This window comes from Podarcis filfolensis (genome assembly GCF_964270895.1).
Source record: "Podarcis filfolensis genome assembly, chromosome: 7".
Classification (NCBI taxonomy): Eukaryota; Metazoa; Chordata; class Lepidosauria; order Squamata; family Lacertidae; genus Podarcis; species Podarcis filfolensis.
In genome coordinates this window covers 47692026-47712208 of record NC_139603.1, presented here as the reverse complement: position 1 = coordinate 47712208, position 20183 = coordinate 47692026, and positions in this window count along the sequence as shown.

The following is a 20183-nucleotide window of genomic DNA, read 5'->3' as shown; positions in this document are numbered from 1 at the left end:
TTCAAAGATCTCAATGCACTTTTAAAAAAAATGCCAGTCATTAATTGGATCACATCATAACTAACTAAAGGCCGGTAGCTAATGTCATAATGTGCCAGTTTACCAGATAAGGAATCTTGACACTGAGTAGATGATATAGAGTTGCCTATAATCATATACCCCAAACAGTTTTATTTCTGATTATTCCTTCCCCAGGCCTGATTTGGACCATAATCAACAGGAACTATTGAGCAGGTTGACAAGCATCCCTGCAATTTAGTTGTGGGTTGTCTTTTATACACACACACACACACACACACACACATATATATATATATATATATATATATATATATATATATATATACACACATATATATATACCTGTCCTTATTATGCTCCAAGGACTAGATAGGCAAGATTTTGGCTTGGGGCTTCAGTGAATGGCCATGACTAGCTCTTGGTGTGACAAAGGTAGAGGGCAGCCTCATTTCAGTGTCAGGGGTGGGTGTCTATTGTCTGCATTGTTCTGTATTTAATTCTCTCTTCCCTCCCTCAAGTAGTACAGATTGTTTTGTGGCAGAGAAAACACCTGGGTGGTTTCGGTTTTTTTACACGCGGTTTCCCCCCTTGAGTGTTCTGCACTTTCCCCATCTCTTAGCAGCGTGGTAACTGCAGTTTATAACTTCAGAATACGTATTGTGCAAATGAGAAAAGCGAGGGGGGAGGCAGTGAAAGGGGGGCAAAGTGAGATTATTATTTTTTGCTCCTTGACTAATACTGATGACTAGGGGGGAGGGAGTTCCCCTCCCAAGCTCAGAATGCAGCTCTGAATTATACAAACGTTACTGTGAAAAGAATAGAAGACATGTTCTCCTAATCCCTTCGAGAGGGTGAAGTAATGGCAAGGGAGACAAAGAATGAAGTGTGGGTGGGCAATATTGCCTGTTCATTTCCTCTGCTTAGCTCCTGATTGTCACTCCTGTGCCTCTGAGCTGCCCATAAGCTTCCACAGCACTAAAGGTACAGTGGCTTAATTATGTAGCCTGCTATTTGCTAAGGTCTGAGCCGCATCCCACATCTGAGGCAGATTGGATTATTACGCCAATTTATTGACACATTTCCCCCCTTTAGCAGCTCATCCTTCGCTTCGGAAGCATAAGAATAGGTATTTGAAACACTGCAGTGTTATGACACAATTTATATTTTAAAAAGCAATAATACATGTAACATTATTCTTTTCCTTCTTAAAAAAACGAAAAGATCCAGCCAACAACAACAACAACAAAATCCCTTGAATTTAAAATAATGGATACCTGTAAGTAGGAACTCACTTGAGAGATTTTGCTCAAGTAACATATAACTATCAGTGGATCATCCCAAGAGAATTGCTGCTGTATCTGGCAGAAGCTGTTTGCAGCGGAATAAACAGACAAGTGCTCCATATATCATCTTAAGTAAGACAAATAAAGTTGCGTTTCCGCCTTACAACGATGTCATTGTCAGTTATATAAGAATAATTCGGTATGACTTTTTATGAATCTTTCCCCTGTGCAGAAGTACAATGGCCTAATTTTCTACCCTGCATATTATAAATAATTGTCCTCCTTCAGCAGTCTAATGCCAAACCAAAACTACTCTCCTGCTGAGTAGAGAGGTTTGGTACGTACACATTGCTACGGGTGAGTTATTCGCCCTTCAGCAAAAATGGTAGCCTATCCCTGCATCCTTTGCGCTAGCCATTCAGGTCACTAAAAAGGGGTGATGAAAAGGGAGGCTTTAAAACAGGTCTCCCCTGCTGTCTTGGGACCTTTCCACAGTATGCACCTCACATTTTTTTTAGACAACACCTAAAAGTATCGAGGGTAAAAGCGGCAAACAAGTGTTTGAAAACAGACAGGCGCACTTTTCGGAGACCAGGATTGTCTGCAGCTCCCTGTTGCATGTACAATGTGTGGCAAATTCGGGTTTGCTGCTGGGTAATTGAGATGTTGCCACTGCATTTATGAGGCAAATCTCATAGGTAAGAACATAAACAGAGGCCTGATGGATCAGACCAAAGTCCTATCTAAACCATCATCCTAGTTCCTACAGTGAGCAACCAGATCCCTTTTGAAAGCTCAGTCCAGGACATGGGTGCAATTGCCTTCTCCCGATGCTGTTCCTCAGGGACACGGGTGGCCTAGGGCTTCCCGATCAGAAGGTTGAATACCTGCGACGGTGTGAGCTCCCATTGCTCGGTCCCTGCTCCTGCCCACCTAGCAGTTCGAAAGCATAAAGTGCAAGTAGATAAATAGGTACCTCTTCGACGGGAAGATAAACGGCGTTTCCATGCCCTGCTCTGGTTCGCCAGAAGCGGCTTAGTCATGCTGGCCACATGACCCAGAAGCTGTACGCCAGCTCCCTCAGCCAGTAAAGTGAGATGAGCGCCGCAACCCCAGAGTTGGTCACGACTGGACCTAATGGTCAGGGGTCCCTTTACCCCTTTACCTTTAATGATGTTCCTCAGTGGCTCCTTATTCAGAGTTGTACTGCTTCTGATCCTGGAAGGCCAACCATGATAACTGGTAGCCACTGATGGTCTTCTGCTCCATGAATTTGCCCAATCCCATTTTAGTGCTGTCTGCATCGATGTCCATCGCCACATCTTGTGGCGGTGAATTTCACTGTTTAATTCTGTGAAGTAGTACTTTCTTTTAACCAAAAAATAAATAAAAAATCCCCGCCTCCCAACTAAACATTAGGAAGAACTTTCTGACAGTAAGAAGAGGTTGACGGTGAAATGGACTCCCTCAGAAGGTGGTGGGCTCTCCTTCCTTGGCGGTTTTTAAGCAGAGGTTGGATGGGCATCTGTCAGGGATGCTTTAGTTGAGATTCCTGCATTGCAGGGGGTTGGACTAGATGACCCTCAGGGTCCATTCCAACTCTACAATACTATGATTCTAAGGAATCTCTCACCATATATATTTGTTTCCGCATACTCAGGCATGTGCACACACATCTATCTAGCTATATATGATACTTGACTAATTTGAATATGCATGTATCAACCTACGCTCTTGCCATACACATGGGATTAAGCGTGCCTTCAATTACATTTATTGTGCACCTTTATCCGATTCCCTTGCACCCTACTAATTAATCATTTTTCTGCAAGGACTACTTATTATACTCATTATAACACTTCTGAGCAGTTCAAAAGCCTTCAACGCTTTAAAAAAATAATGCTGTGAGAATTCTTTTTCTTTTCTGTTTCTCATTTCTCAGTCTCTGTCTCTGGTGAAAAACATAGGCCTGGGCCCCTTGTAGACCTCTGTCCACTGCACCTGCCGGGAGGAACGTTTATCAGTGTACTCTCAAAGAAAGCGTGTTGTTTTTACCGTTGCAAACACGGAAAGCCCTGTCCAGGGGGCCGATCAATAGCATCCTATGGCATGTGCCATATTCTTTTGCTCTGCCCATCCCACCAGCTCCATTCTAGGGTCCCTTTGTCAGAAGGAATCTGAAAAATAAAAAATATCAAGAAATCGGGGAGCTTCAGAGTTCACCTTTCTAGCTGGGCCGGGTTCCCATCAGTATCCAGCTAGTGTTTTCTCTAAACCACAAGTGCATTTTAATTTCTTTGCTTACAGTAGGGATGGTAGGGTAACCTTTCTTTCCCATCAACTCTTTCCACCAGTGCTGCATGATTAGGCTCTATTGGGATTCTTCTGTAGCTCATCAAGTCCTGCCGAAGTCTTTCAGTGTTTTTCTCATCCCCCTGCGGGACCAGTTGGATGAGTTTTATTTCTAGTTGTTCACCGGGGTGATCAAATTTCCTGATTATCCATAAGCAAATTGATCATGCTGTATGCTACAAGCACCAGTTTGGGCTGCATATTTTCCAGCGCAAAGCTGCAGTTATTTTGTGCAAACACAGCAAGGCTCTGTTTTACTGCTCTCCAATGGAAGCATTCAAAGTGTCAGTTCATGAGAGAGAAAAGGTATCAATTTATATTTTCTCAGATAAGGTCGCTTTTAATTATATTTGCTTACCTGGGAAAAAAATTCCTTTGGGCAACCTTGTGTAAAGACGAGTTGTAAAGATACATGGTCATTTCTTGGCGCAATTTGTCTAAAAGCATCATCCAGCGTAAAATGAAGCAGTTTTACAATTAGAAACCAGCTTGTCCATATCTCCATAACAAAAGGCTGGAATTTCATTTTGAGTTTTTGCTCTGTCAAATTTGGACGGATGAGGCTGAGACATTTGGATGGTTATAAGTTCAAATAAAGGAAGGAAGGGGCAAACACATTCTAGGATTTGGCAAGGGGCGCATATAAGCAAGGGCATGCTTTCTCTCAGTGGACGCATTTCAAGCCTGGAATTCACCATGAGAGGAACAGGGTCCATAGAGTTACTGCACCTCTTTCCCCCCCTCCTCCTCTTAATATGCACACAGCCCTTTAAACTTGAACTCCCTGGTGGAGAGAGGAAATGGGCCAATTACGCAATTGTCCCAATTATCAAAGTCTGTAAGGAATAGATGTTATGGGTAGGTAGTCACTTTTATGTCACAGTCTGTAAAAACAAGCATGGTGGAAAACATGAACAGAAATTATAAACTAAAGGCATGAAATAGAGGAGATAAAGGGGCAGGAAGAACAGCAACCTGTACCTTCAGGTGCCACCTTATTAGTCCTGTTCAACCATGTCATTACAGAGTTTTCTCGACATAATTTGCTAGATATGGTTACTGAATAACATTCGTTTGTTCCATTACTGTTCTGTGTTACTATTAATACTTCCCCCCCCCTCGCTCCCTTCCTCCCTTCCTCTACTACTAATACTTCTATTTACTATTTCTCTGATGTCCCAGCTTCTTTGCAGAACAAAGGAGTGGTGCATAACCATCTACACCTAGTTGTCACACTGGAGTTTGATAAAGAAAACTTCAGAGCATCATACCTTTCCATTTTCTTCCTAGCAGTAACAGAGTAACCTCATGTTTGCCTTAAGTTATGACGGTAAAAGCTTTGACTTTGCCAGAAATGCTTCTTTGGTTCTGGTAGCTTCTTACCCTTCAGAACCTGCTCCATAGTTCCTCTTCCAGGTTATTGCTTGAGTTCAGGTAGCCATATATTCCACTTCACAGGCCGCACGGTCCTCTGCTTGAAAGGCTGTTGGAGGACAGCCTGCTATCTGAAGGCATCTTCCATCTCAGGAGCAGGTGAGGAACATCTTTCAGCCTGTGTGAATTTCTTCATGGGCAAACATCCAGGGACCACCTACCAGTGGTAGATGGGGATGGTTTAGGGTGCATTTCAGCTATATAAAAGTCAGATGTGCCTACACATGCACAAATCTCTCTCCATCCTCCACCCAGATGACTAAGGGGTCTTAGTAAAGATACATTCCAGTCAGGGAAAAGCACTGGAGGAGGGCATGGAGCAGGGGGGGTTGGCAAGAGGTGTGGCCTGGGGGAGTCAAGAGAGGAAATAGAGAGGCATGAAGAGTTGTATTAAGCTTCTAAGTATTGTATTCCTCGCCAGTGCTCTGTCTTGAAAGGCTGCTTGGTTCACATCTGGTTAAAAGATAAATAATCTAAAATGAAGAGCGCCCCCTGAGGAGAAGACCTAGATGGCTTTAAAAGGGGAATGGACAAATTCATGGAGGAGAGGGTTCTCAAAGTCTGTTAGCTATGGTAACTGTGCTCTGTGCTCTGGCTTTCGTCATGGTGTTCCATTGCACCAGAAGCAGTTTATTCATGCTGGCCACATGATCCGGAAAGCTGTCTGTGGACAAATGCCGGCTCCCTCGGCCTGAAAGAGGAGATGAGCACCACACCCCATAGTTGCCTTTGAGTGGACTTAACTGTCCAGGGGTCCTTTACCTTTACCTGCATCCACAGTTGGAGGTAGTAATGCATCTGAGTACAAGTTGCTGGAATCCACAACAGTGGGGAGTGCTCTGATGCTTGCAGGTATCTGGTTGAGAACAGGATGCTGACTATATGGGCCATTGTCCCGAACCAGCTGGCTTTTCTTGTGTTCTTATGACTGAGCAGGCTCACAGGTCACCTGGTCAAAAAAATTCTCCCTACGGCAAGGTTGCTTCTCAGTCTGAACACTCAGTGAGGACACTGCCGAAGCAGATGATTCCTTTTCCTCATTGATACCCTGTATCTTTACCTCTGCCTACTTCTGACTAGACCTCTGCTTCCAACTCCGTTAATCCTTGTTTGCTGCTCGGCCCCAAAGCCCAGCCCGTGACACATAACTCAGGGGACAATTCCATACGGCCCACAATTGGAAGGCACTAAATGGAGCTGTAGCACAGTAGAAGAGGAGGCACAGGAAGACATTCTGTAAGAATGTTTTGTGAGATACAGTCTCACGCTCCTTGGAAACGAAGGGTGAAAATCCCTGATTCTTTTTCTGAACCACTGACTGGCTGGACAGAGCAATCCGAGAATCTAATGAATATTGCATCACCACGACTTTGTTTGGGAGACATGTGTGGAGACTAGTTGGGCAACTGTCTAGAGTATGCATTATCTTGGTAATGAAACGGTGACACTGAGGAAAAAGAGATGTAAGAAGAAAACTTTGAAACTGGGAGGGGAAAGAAGGGGGGTTCTTTTTAATGAACTGGAGAGCTGCAAGGACGGGGGGAAAGTGACCTGGTAATGGTTGTAAAGTTTAGGGGCTACTGTATTAGGGAGGTGATGTTTCTGTGCCAAGCTTTTTATTCGACACGCTTGTTGTAGCCGTGGGGCATGTCACACACTTGTGAGAACTTTACTGGAGTGTTGATGCAATATTGTGTCAGTAACTGAGTGATTTGTTTTTCCTCCGGACATTGATTGAAGAAATTCTTATTACATTTTATAGCTTGCTTGGCCTTACTATAAGAGTCAAGACATAAATTGGACCATAAATTGGCTTGTGTCGGAATCTACATTGAAATGACACCAAATACATGTCATCCTGCCTTTGTTTCAAGGAGCAGCAGGGATCTGCCACTGCTTGTCATCTTGATCAAATGCTAGTCCCCTCACAGCTTCACCATGTGCCACTCCTTTGAACAGCATGTACGCCTCAATATAAACAACTGCTTCTTTTGACAGTCCCTATAATACCACTGGTAGGTCACTGGTGTCATTAATTCCGGTCAGGATTGCTTACTTGGCAAAACGCTGTGGCGATAATTAGCAGCTGTAATAACTACTTGGGGCTTCCGATACTTGACCAAGTGCCAATTCGGTTGTAATTTTTCTTCTTCATTGGTCATACATACGGTTTTCAGAGGATTATATCAGGGGAGTAACATTACTACCAGTGGTACAGCACAGTGATAATGAGAAGCACTGCTGGAATGTTCCACTTTGCCAATATTAATGTCATATAACCAGTGGAGCACCAGTAGTACTCATTATCTAGATTATGCAGTTCTCTTAACATTACTGGTATAACACCATACATCACAGTAGTTGTAAGCCGATAACTACTAATGTGTGTTTGTATACAAACTTATGACAGGAATTAACCACCCTACTGTGGAATATGATCAGAGTTATAACTCCTGTCAACGATGAACATGTGCTGAAGGCCAACGATACATGAGAGAGCTTACCTATATGAGGGGATAAAGGAAATGGCACCAGTGATAGGCATGTGTATGGGATCAAGATAAGCAATTCATGAGAACTTGGTGGCTATTTGAAATTTGCTCATGTGGCAATTTCTCTCTTTTAGTTTGTATATTGCTTAATACTTCAGATAAGCCTCTAAGTAGTTCACAACATTTTAAAAATTTTCAATAGCTATAAAATCTCCACATTTTAAAATAGTACAGAACCATTGGATAAGAGCCTCTCAGTTGTCTGCTTCCAAATAGCCTTCAGAAGTAGAAACTACCTACATACAGAATAAGACCATTTTTACCTCCAGTGCAGTCATTCATCTGAGGTAGATTTGTTTCTGGTGGGTTACTAACGTGCTGGTTCTCCACATGGGGTTTGCCACATGAGTAAATTTGAATGGGGTGGTTCCCACATTCCTTTGCTAATAATGCTGTTAAATCAGCACAATACTTTCTAATTCTTCTAATTTCCCTACATAAGCATAGGCCCCTTACACTGTCTGTCTGCCATTCTCCAAAGCAGCAATGGCTAACCTTTGGCCCTCCAGATCTTTTTAGATTACATCTCCCATCGTCCCTGGAAGTTGGAGTCCAACAACATCTGGGGGGCCTCAAGTTCTTCACCCCTGCTTTAGGGATTCAGACTGGAAAAGCTTCCTGCCGGTATAGCAAAGGCTTTTTTCAGGTTCAGAGTGCTCTGTTTCTAAGTTGCAACTGCCTGCAATAGTAATATGCCTTAAATCAAGTTTGTATGACAGTAGAAGAGCTAGGCAGCTGTAGTCCCCAACACAGACACATATTGCATTTGTACCTTGGTGCTGCCCACCCCCACCGCCCAACACGACCACCAGAGGTCAAACATCTCATTTTAGGAAACTTGGAATTAATAGTATTAATTTATGTAACTCCAGAGCAGTTACTGCCACCTGCAAAAAGTACCCTGTGTGTGTTTCTCTGCGCCACAAGGAAAACAAATACCCCTTTCTGTAGAATTTGGTTGTGTGTATGAGTCTATTGCAAAAGACTATAGAGACATGTTGTCATTGGCAGAACTGTAGTGTGTTGCAGTCAGTAAATAAATTGCAGCTGTGGATTAAATTGATTTGCGTCACATAGTTGCAAAGTTAATAGTCTCTGCTGTGAGTGTAGCAGGTATATGCATATAAATAAAAATTGACAGAAAAACATACAGATACAACAGCAAAGTAAGGACAGCATACAGAACTGAAATGTGTGTTTTTTTCAACAAGGAAAGCGAGACTTGAGCAACAAGCACATTTGACATAGAAAGTCTTTTTATTATTATTTATTGAATTTATATACCGCCCTATACCCACAGGTCTCAGGGCAGTTCACAGACAAAATCAAAATATAAAACCACAAAATATATAATCAAAATGAAAACAACAACCCAATAACACCCCCCAACCACATTTTAAAAGGGCATCAACCAGTCAAATCAACCAAAGACCTGGTTAAAAAAGAAAGTTTTTGCCTGGTGCCTAAAGGTGTATAATGAAAGCGCCAAGTGAACTTCCCTGGGAATGCATTCCACAGATGGGGACCCACTGCAGAGAAGGCCCATTCTTGTGTTGCCACCCTTCAGACCTCTCAAGGAGGAGGCACACAAAGAAGGGCCTCAGAGGATGATCTCAGGGTCTGAGTAGGTTCATATGGAAAGATGGTCCTTGAGGTATTATGGACCTGAACCATTTAAGGCTTTATAGGTCAAAACCAGCACTTTGAATTGGGCCCGGAAACTAATTGGTAGTCAGTGCAGTCGGACCAGGATTGGTGTAATAAGCTCAAACCGTCTTGTTCCAGTAAGCAACCTAACTGCTGAATTCTGCACTAGCTGAAGTTTCCGAACCATCTTCAAAGGCAACCCTACATATAACGCATTGCAGTAATCTAACCTTGAGGTTACCAGAGCATAGCCAACAGTAGTTAGGCTATCCCTGTCCAGATACGGGCATAGTTGGACCACCAGTCAAAGCTGATGGAAGGCACTCTGGGCCATTCCAGTCTTCTCTGGAATGAAATAAACAGCAATCTTAATTCAGTAAATTAAACTTTTTGGTTGTTTTTAATGAAATTTTAAAAAATGATATTTAAAATTATTAAGTTTATTAATTTTAAGCCATCAAACTAAGATACATCTGTATGGTAACAGATGCTAGCCTAGTGTACAATGTGCATTCTTTGCTCCACCCACTATTTTCTTCTGGCACATGACCCTCAAAAGGTTGCACAGAAGCGCATGAGACCATCCAGCTGGAAAATGTGTTTTCCACCCCTATCTAATGTGTTCAATAAATCTAAATCAATCCATCAAAAACCATTGTCATGTAAAACAACATGAATTGCTTTTGGTTTGATCATTCTTCCCATTCACAATAATGTCATAATTCATTTGTAGAACAGGCCGGGGGGCGGGAAGATCTGTGTTGTGAATATATTGGTAGGACTCTTTATGAAAACTATAATAGTGTCCTCTAATTTTACTGAATTATTGTCACCAAAATGTAAAAAGGTCACAGGACAAATGTATGAAAGTGCAATTAGCCTTATACAACGGAATATTGAGAGGCTGACCATGACTTCATTCAGCTGAAGCAGTGCTGTACTTTTAACATTGCAATGCCATGGCTTAACGCCGTTCTCTTGTAGCAGTGGGTAACTGTGCTAAAACCAGTGGAGACACAGCGTCATAAAAGACAGAAGTCTGTTCAGCATAGTCTAGTCTAGATCGATCTTAGGTCGACTGATCTTGGGTTATTTAGTGGCCCTCTTTAAGTACAAAGTGGTTCTCTGCTTGAAATAACCAACCTCTGGGATCACAAGTAAATAATGTATTCTTGGATGCAGAGCTATCATACTTGACTGCAGCATCCACCCCTTTTAAATTTTGAATCGGTGCTTGAATAAGAGCTAGCAGGAACCAATCCTTGTGAATCCACAATTCATAAACAGGTGGGTCATGTATGGACCTACCTGCCCCTTATTTCATGCCCTGCCTTGAGGCCCATATCCTCCAAGCCCAATTTCTCATCCTCTTTTGAGCTACATACACATTAGTGTCTTAAAATCCAGCAAGGCTGTTTTCGCTGCAGCATTTCAAGTCACATTTTTGCATCCATGTACACACTAGGAAAAAGAGCAGGGAGTCTCCACTCGGCGCACAGTACCTGATTTGTCTCCCCATACCTGTGGCTATTCTTATTCAGTGAAGCTGTCATCTGAGCATGAGCAACAGCTGTCTGAACTGTACACACCCCAACTTAACTGTGGGTTGCATTTTCAAATCAGATGGAAGCAGATTTGAGGGGGAAATGCATTGAACAGAAGTATTTCTCAAGAATCTTCAAGATACAGATGGATAGTAGTTAACATCATGAGTACTTTATTTTAAAGCCCAGCAGTGGAAGTGCGCTGGGGCCAGAGTAAACACTAACATGTTTACTCTTGTATTTATCATTCCTCTCCAACTGCCACTGACTCTTTCTGGTTCCATGGAGTTTGCTCAAAGGATAGCCATTTTAGCCTCTCTCCTGAAGCCAAGAAGATCCCAGCTGAAGGAGAGAGTCAGTGGCAGGTTGTCAGTGGTGGGAGGTTATTCAGCTGAGCTCAGAGAATGTGCCCCACATATACCGCAAAGTATCGCCCCACCCCCAGTATCTTTCCACAATGAGGGCAATGCAATACTTTCCTTAGTAAAAGGATCTCAGCTGAGGGAGCAAAGCATGCATCATTCCCAGAGTGGTTTAACAATCAATCCCTCTTTTCAGGGCACTCTAGGAATTGTAGCTCTGTGAGTGGGTGTCCTGCCAGCTATCAACACCCTTGGCAAACTACAGTTCCCAGAATTCTTTTGCAGTTTAAAGTGGCATAATACTGCTTTAAATGTGCAGATGAGGAATTGCCCTGAATCCATTTATTCTAGGGATGCGGGTGGCGCTGTGGGTTAAACCACAGAGCCTAGGACTTGCCGATCAGAAGGTTGACTGTTCGAATTCCCGCAACGGGGTGAGCTCCCGTTGCTCAGTCCCTGCTCCTGCCAACCTAGCAGTTCGAAAGCATGTCAAAGTGCAAGTAGATAAATAGGTACCGCTCCAGCAGGAAGGTAAACAGCATTTCTGTGTGCTGCTCTGGTTTGCCAGAAGTGGCTTAGTCATGCTGGCCACATGACCCGGAAGCTGTACCCTGGCTCCCTCAGCCAATAAAGCGAGATGAGTGCCGCAACCCCAGAGTCGGCCATGACTGGACCTAATGGTCAGGGGTCCCTTTTTTACCATTTATTTTGTTACTTATATATTTCTACACCACCCTTCAGCATGGAACCACAAGGTACAACAAACTAGAATGCACCAATAAACAAAATAAACTCAACACCAATAAACAAAATAAACTCAAGCCTACACTAAAATGACAGAGGATAAGGTAAGTATGGGTGCTGACCACGCTGCTCGCCAGACACTAAACGGTTACTGGTCCTGAGGTCCAACAGCTGCTCAAAGAGCTGCTACAGGTGGGGAGGATGCCAAAGACCTATTCAGCTATGGAAGGCAGCGCATGGCATACAGGGACAAGGGGGGAATCAATGTGAATCGCAAATGTCATGCCTAGATAGAAGTTGAGCAGAAATATGTTGTAGTACAAGCTACAGTAGGAAAAAGGATGCACCCGGATATTTTATGCCTCGCCAAGTCGGGCATGACAACTCCGGATAAAGGGACTTGTTTTTCAACTCCATTTGACAAGGCAGGAGGGGGTTCCATAGCAAAGAAGCACCTCAAGTCAATTGTAAATTCTCTGCCTTGTTATCATTCAGAAATCTGCAGAGTCGCAGCAGGGAAGGAGCGATGTGTGTTTTACAAGAACTGTGAAAAGCGAAATTATATTAGGAGGTCTACCTAAGCAGCAGTTAAGGGGCTCTCGACACTGCTGTCCAATGGCCAAGGTCTCAGGGGCCTGGCAGGGAAAGAAACACAAATGTACTCCAGTTTGAAACTTGCAGCAGCCCCTATTAACTGCTAATGATGGTGACTCCAGGAAATCTGTCTGTGTGCTACCTCAGTAAAAGCAAGGCCAAGCAATCTTTATTTTGAAAGCGATGGATCAAAACAAATTGCCACCTTGCCCCTTGCTTAGCTTCCCATCTCCATAGCCAATCTTTATTATGAAGATTGATTGATAAGATCTGTATCATTTAACAGCAAGAATTAAGGGGGGGGGTTCACCCATATATTCTGTGAGCCTCTTACAAATTAAGGCTATTAAAATCTGGTGGGGGGAGACGGATACTTATCCCTTTGTTATAGATGCAATGGAATTTTGAACACTTAAAATCAAAATTTGTGGTTTTGTACTTGATGGGGCATTGCTTTGCCAGTTTATTTTTCTGGTTCGCACAACCAATATTTCAGAGTCATAATTAGCCTTCACAAATAAATGGGATTCGGGAAACATTTCAGTTGCCTTTTAATCTTTAAGAGCAGGCATAGGTAAACTCAGCCTTCCAGATGTTTTGGGACTACAACTCCCATCATCCCTAACTAACAGGACCAGTGATCAGGGATGATGGGAATTGTAGTCCCAAAACATCTGGAGGGCCGAGTTTGCCTATGCCTATTTAAGAGGAATAAAAGAAGAACAGTAGCACTTTAAGAGCAACACAGAGCAAAGCTACCCTGCTTAGCCAGACTCTCTTGTCTGTTGTTTGAAGAATGCAAAAGAGCCCACAGATGGAACTAAAAGTCATAGCCATCAACATTTTAGCAAATCTGATCATAGTAATCCCATTCACCCAGCCTTATGTTCATGCATTTGCATTGCATATAATGCATAGAATCTAAAGCATCTGTCCAAGGAGAGCCAGAACGTGGATCAGCTTGGACAATGATATATCTGCTTAAGAAGGCAAGCTTCTGCTGTCACAACAATAATGAAATGGAATGTCTCTGAGCACATGCAAAGTGATTTTCCTCCAAATATTAATGAAGGGGTTGCAATAATGTGTTCACTCTCATTCCAGACATTTTACCTTATACATTAAGCTTTGCTGATGACAGGGAGAGAGAGATGTCAATGTAAACACCCGGATGCTGGACCAGGTCTTGGGGCGAGGAGAACGTGAGTGGTGTTAGAGGGCTGTTGCCAACAACACCTGCCCACCCTGGCTTGCAGTAATTCTCAGCATTCACTGGAAGTATCTGCTATGAAAATTGCTGGAGAAAGAATGGTGATGCTGAACCTGGTTCAGTAGAGCTTTCCCCCCAGACAACTGGGTATAGGATTGCAGCGGTACTGGAAAGCTAACTGCCAGTGCAATTCCCCGCCCCCCAATATACATAGCACTTTTCACTTGCAAACTGCTTCCCCACCCCCCAAGTGGGGTGGAGTCTTGTATATTCTAGATAGACAAGGACAGAACAGTGATTTGCTCAATATCAAAAAGTAAAAAGTGGGACTTTATTTTTCCCGTTATCAGAGTGGCTCAGGACCATAGGAGCAAACTCCTAGTGATTGAGGTGCCTTCGTCCTCCCAATAAAATATATGAGGGGGCGGGCCCTGCAAAGTTGATGGGCATTGCCATTCAAATGGTGTGTATGTGTGTGTGTGCCGCATCATGTGATCAATTACGCTGGGCATTGCTTACCTGGCCCCCTCATATTTTTATTCAAGTTGGCACCCTTGCTCAGGGCAATGTACTAGGTTCCTCCATCTATTTTCTCCTCACAACAACCCCATGAGGTAGGTTAGGCTGAGAAAGCAACTGGCACAGTGTTAAACAAAAGGTCTCTGGCTGAAGAAGGATTTGTTCTGTATCTTCCTGGTCCCCTGGATATCGTAGCCCACTATCACTTCCATTGCTAGAACATATGGTTTACAGGTTAGCTGTTAAACACAAGAAGCAGAGGCTCTTTCTGTATCTCACACAAAAAACTCCAAGGGCATAAAACTTAAAAAAAACAATTACTCTCTTTGGCCATCCATGGGTCAAGTCAGGTCCTCAAAAGCTGAGCAATCAAAGATGCTCAGTCCTTTACATCCCGTTACATCCTGCAGGGCTAGCTAAACAGTGGGTGATCACCCTTGCTATGCCTGCTGTAATTTTGCTACACAAAAGGGATTCTTAAGGATGACATTTCTGGCCATTCCTCTGTCTTCCCATGCTTTTACAGGTTTAATGCTGAACCATTATCTGAAAGTTATTTCTTCTTTTTTGTTGTTTGTTTGCTTTAATAAGCATTTAATGGAGCTCTTGGGAAAGCTAATAGAGTTGCCTTGGGGACTTGAACAACATCCCAGTATGCTCCGCATAAATTTGCTTTAGCTGCAGGTGAACAAAAAGTTATGTTAAGCAAGAAAAAGAAGGTAACAGCTGCTGAATCCCTTTTGATAGCCTGGGGACAATTGGCTACCTAGCGACTGGCAAATTCTTATCCTCTTCCAACCTACAAGGAAAAACAAAGAAAGGGAAAGTCATTCTTACCTCATAAAATATCTCTCTCTGATTTATCAAAGAAGGAAAAACATGTTAAGAACAAAGAATTGAGGGGGGTGGTAGAAATAAATGCAAGAAAGGCCCAAATGTGATGAACACAGTTTGGTGGCGTTTTCTTTTTCTCATTCCCCCATCAGGCCTCTCCCCGCCCCCCTCCTTGAGGAAGATAACTTTATATTTTACTGTCTTATTAAAGAAATGTGTTTTGGAAGTCTGCCACTGTTAACAGTATCCGAAGGATTTAGGGTTGCTGAAATGCACTTGAAGATTTAATTCTGCTGACTTCAGCTCTGATCCGAAGTAAAAACTGTAACCTTAGATTAAATGTTTAGCACTAGATATTGCAATTGCTGTTCCTTGTCATAAATCCTTGTGTCTATTGCTGTTCCAGACAGCTCTCTGAGGGCTTTAGCCTCTGTAGGTAACACAGTGTTCCTGTCACATGAATCTCTTTACCATTCTGGATATGTACTTTAAACCTCTTAAGTATATGATCCTTAGTATCTGCCACAATAATGTAACAGTAGCCCTTAAAATGTGTGTCGTAAGGTTCATCAGGCCCCACTCACTAGCCATGGACCTCAGCATGTTCTCCAAGCATCATACACGTCTGTGTTACATCAGGAGTACAAACACAGATGAGCACACCAAGACACAAAGTAATTTGTGAATCACTGGGAAGTCAGAGAACTGACAAACAACCTTCCCCTTCACCCCCATACAGTGGTACCTCGGGTTGCAGACACTTCAGGTTACAGATGCTTCAGGTTACAGACTCCGCTAACCCAGAAATAGTACCACAGGTTAAGAACTTTGCTTCAGGATGAGAACAGAAATTGCACTGTGGTGGCACGGCAGCAGCAGGAGGCCCCATTAGCTAAAGTGATGCTTCAGGTTAAGAACAGTTTCAGGTTAAGAATGGACCCCCGGAACGAATTAAGTACGTAACCAGAGGTATCACTGTATTTGTTATGAGACAGAACCTTCCAAGATCAGTTGTGATCATCCTGAAGCCTCATGACAATGAAATGGTCCATCTAAACTGAGGATTTGTGGGTACTTAGGACAGGGTGTGCTGCATTACATCATTTTGTCAAGGAATAGGCAGGTATAGAAAGAGACAGGGATTCTGTTAACACTGAAACATTGCAGTCCTTACTTCTGTACTCAGAAGTAAGTGTGCTCAGGATTCCAGCCTAAATATCTAAATACCAACCTTTTCTACAAACAGTGGACTATATTGTTTAAAAATCATATTTCTTCTTAACACTGATTTCAGTAAGAGAAAAAATTCTGTTTTGGGAGGCATCATTTAGTTTCAAATGTTAATTTTTTTCATCAGGTTTATTCTGGAGTAAGCGTCATGAGGATTGTGACTATACACTTGTTAGAACATGTAGCTACTAACTGTACAAGATCAGGATAATAAAAATGGGGGGGGGGGCTTTTATATGTATGACAGAATCCCTGGCTAATATCTTAGAAGTACCTGCCTTACTAAGAAGTTACTGGGGTTTTTTAATGTCTCCATGGAATCCTTTTAGGACTTCTGCATCCATCGACATTTTAATCTTTTTAAAGTGGTCATCTGATTTACACTTGTTGAGGTCTCCCCCCCCCCTTCATTGTGAGCACCACTCTGATTATTGCACTCATATAAAGTCATGTTTAAAATGTCCCCATAGTCCCTTGCCCGAAACCAACGCGTTGTCTCCAATGTCCTTGAATATATACAGTCCATTATAAATCACAGCATTTCTCCAGCACTTTTGGCTAGTGAATTTATGCAAAAGGTATAACCAAATAGGTTTTCCATTTCCTTGGAGAGTGAACCAGATGAAAATTACTGAAGGTTGTTCACTTATTTATTTAATTGTCCATATATAGATATAGATATACCGGTAGATACTCACACCATTTGGTTGCAATAAAACCTTTAAGCAGTTTACAAAAAAATTTAACATTGTCAGTTAAAAAACAGGTAACAACCAGTGGTTAAAAATACTTAAAAGATGATTAAAAATAACAGGAGATTAAAAAGAGATTAAAGCACATCATCATCTGCAATTCTGGAATGGCTTGCCTAAACAAAAGAGTTTAAAAGTACCGGTATTTTTAAACAGGCACTGAGAAGCCTCATTTAGGTAGTCCATTATATGTTTGGAAAAATGCAATCAAAACTATACAGTATCTAGCACAGTACATTACAATTTCTATGACAGGCATACAGATCATTAAGTGATCCACCAAGACTCTCAGCAGGGGGTCCAGGGGGTAGTTTTGTAACCTCTGATCTAAGTCCTTTATCCTGTTATTTGAGCCTTTTTGCTTTGGGACCCCTGGAACAAGAGAAATCAAATTTGCTCCATCATCTGCGTGGCAGCCCTTGAAATATGTGAAGATGGCAATCACTTCTTAATCATCTCTTCTTCAAGCTAAGCGCACCCAATTCCTTCACCCTTTCCTCGTCAGATTCCGCCAGGCCCAACTCCATCTTTTGTCACCCTCCTCTGGACACATTCCAGTTTGTCCTGCGTGGAATGCACAGAATAACCCCAGGCATCTGAATGTTCCATAATAAGAGAGAGACTGCACATTTTGCGTATGGGCTCTGCTCAAACTCTAAACAAAAAACGGCGAAGAAGAAGCCAATCTCACCCAGCATTCTTTTCTCACAGTAGCCAACCAGATGTCTATGTGAAGGCATGAGTGCAGCAGCACTCCCTCCTCTTAAGATTCCCAGAAACTGCTGTGCAAAGGCACACTGCCTCCTACTGTGGAGAAAGGACATAGGCATCATGGTTTTCCTCCATGAAATCAGTTATAGAGCCAACAGTGGCTATTTTTTTAAATAAAAAAAATCAATGTGAACAGAGGGGTTGATCAGTATGTATAGCTATGTGTCCTGCATTGTATACGATGCAGGACACCTGCATTTTGCTCCAGGTATCAAAACATGAATAGTGAATTTCAGTTGCACACATTTCAGTGAGTACCGCCACAATTGTGTCCTTAGTTCCTAGCTCACAATGCACTGAATTCTTGGAGCCATGTGATGTTGCTGACAAATGTGCTGGTGGTTAACTCACATTCATTTCAGGGGGACTTGTGAGGGACAAGTCTCAACAGAATGTTCTGCTACCCAGCTTATGCCATTACTGAGATAGCTGGCAAGGGACAGCCTTGGAAAAGAGGGGGGAAGTTTCCGAAGCTATACACCTACCTATGTGCCGGAAAAGGCTTCTCTCCCGTTAAACTCGCAGTTCACATAACTGTAAATCCTCTTGGATCTTTCATGCACACACTTGATGCCTGCATTTTATTTCCTGCTTTTGTGATGCTCACTACAGGTTGTCCAGAACATCAAACTTGTGTCATGAGATGAAGTGTCTGAAGGAAAGATAAAAAAGACTGTACATATATTTACACTGCCTGGCCTGCGTTCTGTGGGAGAATGAAACAATCCTTGTTTATTTTCTTTTGTTCCTTCCCAATAAGGGCGAGGAAGTGTCATTTTTATTCTTTCCTTCTTCTTCTGACATATACACTGTTTCCCACAAAGGACACAATGAATACCTGCCACCTTCTTCCCTTGATGCTACCATTCATATAAAATTGATACTGTACTTGGGATGGGGCTGTCATACATCAGTTTGCAAATTTAGGTTCTTAGTACAGGGGATGAGGGAAACAAACCTGGACTGTTCAGTAATATAGGCCAAGAATGTCTACCTCCGCCTCCCCCCCGCCATGTCTTCCTCCCCACATCCTTGGTTTTAGAAATGGCCAGTAGGTCTGTAGTAAGGCATAAGCGTTGCATGCAAAATGTCCCAATCTAGGTTCAATCCCTATCATTGTCAGGGTTGGAAAAGACTGGAGAGCAAATGCCTGTCAGTCTACGTGGACCAATGGTCTGGTCCACTGTGAAGCAGCTTCCCACCTTACTATGGCAGCATCAAAATGTGTCCATCAGAAGGTTCATTTCACCTACTGCCCACATAATCCACAGTCAGCGGCTTGTCACTTGGTGACATCATGGAAGCGGGCCTTCTCAGTGGTAGCAGCCACCCTCTGGAATGCCCTTCCTGGGGTAATTCAAAGGTAGAGATAGCAATGGCTTTTAAAATGCCTCTTTAAAACAAATGCTTACACAAGCTTCCCTGGGAGTCCGACTCTTAAGTTTTTTTGCACACTGCTTCAATTTTATTTGTTTTGACAATCTATTTGTAATTTGACAATTTACGTACCATCTAATTGCAATCATCTCTAAGCAGTGAGCTAAAAACTCAATACAAAGAAAATAAAAATGGGTTGAAGCTATAAAATCAGAATTCAGTTTAAAAGCTTGTGGATTTTTGTTTTGTTTTTAATTCAATAAGCTCTTGAGGTTCAATAGAAGGGCCTGTCTGACCTCAACAGGAAGGGAATTTCTTAACTTTCATGCCCACCATACTAAATGCCTGGTGGATATGAGCTGTGCACCCAAGTCATGGGGGGTCACTAGTAGTGACTCCCCCCAAGACCTCAGGGGTCAGCAGGGGTGCCAACTTGCATAAAATATGGGGAGCAGGTAAGCCTGCATAATCAATCACCCACACCATTTGAATGGCAATTCCCATTAACTTTGGAGAGGCCCAGTCAATTTAAATATTTTATGGGGGAGGGGCAAATGGCCCCTAGAAGTTGTCTCCTTTGGTGGTCAAGCAGAGATATAAGGGATGAGGCAGCCTTGCCTTGTTCTTATCTGTTTTTCTAAACAAAAATTTATTGCTGTATTTTCACTGTTTTCATATAAACAGATTAGTTGCTGTTCTTCCCCAAGACAGATAGATGCCAATGAAAAAGTGGTTAAAGTTGCCCACCTTCATATGTCACGTTTGCAGATATCTTTGTAACACAGAGTTGGTCTAGCGCCAGAAGCCAGCTCCCCGTAGAGCGCTTCCTTGGGGATCCTGCCATCTTCCGTTCTGTGGACGTAAACAGCTTAGAGATTTTATATATTGAGTGGCGTGGGGGGAAATATAAATAAATAAATATGCATACACAAAATCAGATTGAAACTATGGCTGCAC